Raw genomic sequence first — 1,112 nt, forward strand, 5'->3', positions numbered from 1 at the left:
GGGGGGGCGGGGCGGGAGGCGCGGACCACTGCTCCAATGCGGCCCCGCCCTCGCCGGAGCCAGCAGCAACCCTGCGCATGCGCGGCCCAGTTTAAATCTTCACGGCGAGGCGGCCGCCCTGGCAACCGCGCATGCGTGGTGGCAGCGAGCCCTCCCGAGGGAGGCGGATAGCCACCGCGGTGGTTGGTGGCCGAGAGCGGGGGGCTTGGTTCCACCTCGCGCATGCGCGCGGCGCGTGTGGAATGTGGGCCGGGCTATGCCGCCCCCGTCCCTAGTGCGCCTGCGCGAGGGGCTGGGCGAGGAGGAGAGAGGATGGAAGGGGGAGGGTTCCGCGCCGCTCTCTGCTCTCGACCTCTGAGGGAGCTGTTCCACAGCGGTGTTCCCTCTCCCCCCGCTATCCCCGCCCCTAGTGCGCCTGCGCGCGGGCAGAGAGAGCCTCCGCCCTCGACCTGTCTGAGGGAGCTGTTCTACAGCCATGTCCCCCTCCCTCTGTGCCCCTCCCTTGTGCGCCTGCGCGCGGAGAGGGCTCCATACTGCCGGGTGCGCGGCAGTCGTCTTAGCCGGACGGTCGTTTCCTCCTTTGTACGGTGCGGGATCAGCAGTAGTGAAAGCGTTCATAAAGTAAGATCATTTTTGAGGCAGCTCATGGATGCAGCATATGCAAAACCCAAGTCTCTCGCAAGGAGTCTTAACTGACTTTGGAAGTTTGTTTTTTGGGGTTTTGTTGACCAAATTAGCCAAAACTAATTCCAAATCCAGGAGTCCAGAACCACAACTGGCCCTACTACCAGCCAACATCCTCCACCCCGGTCTGGGGCTTCAGAAGTTCCCAAAACCTTTGGCAGATTTTGGGGTTTGCCATCAGCACTCTCTCATGCCTACTTGCCTCCCAATAAAGAAATGTTTCAACTTTGACCCAGATGTCACTCACTCACTGAATGGTTGTTTATAGCGAGCAATATACAATAAATAAGAAAATGACTTGTTTCCATACTCGTTTGTGTATTTTTTTTTTTTCAGGGTACAGTAGTTTTTCAACAAATATGATCATTTTGAGCAGAGGTGACCTGAGCAGGGTGCGAGGCCTGGGGCAAATCAGCCTGCGCAGGGCC

Source organism: Alligator sinensis, unplaced genomic scaffold (assembly GCF_000455745.1).
Source record: "Alligator sinensis unplaced genomic scaffold, ASM45574v1 scaffold248_1, whole genome shotgun sequence".
Classification (NCBI taxonomy): Eukaryota; Metazoa; Chordata; order Crocodylia; family Alligatoridae; genus Alligator; species Alligator sinensis.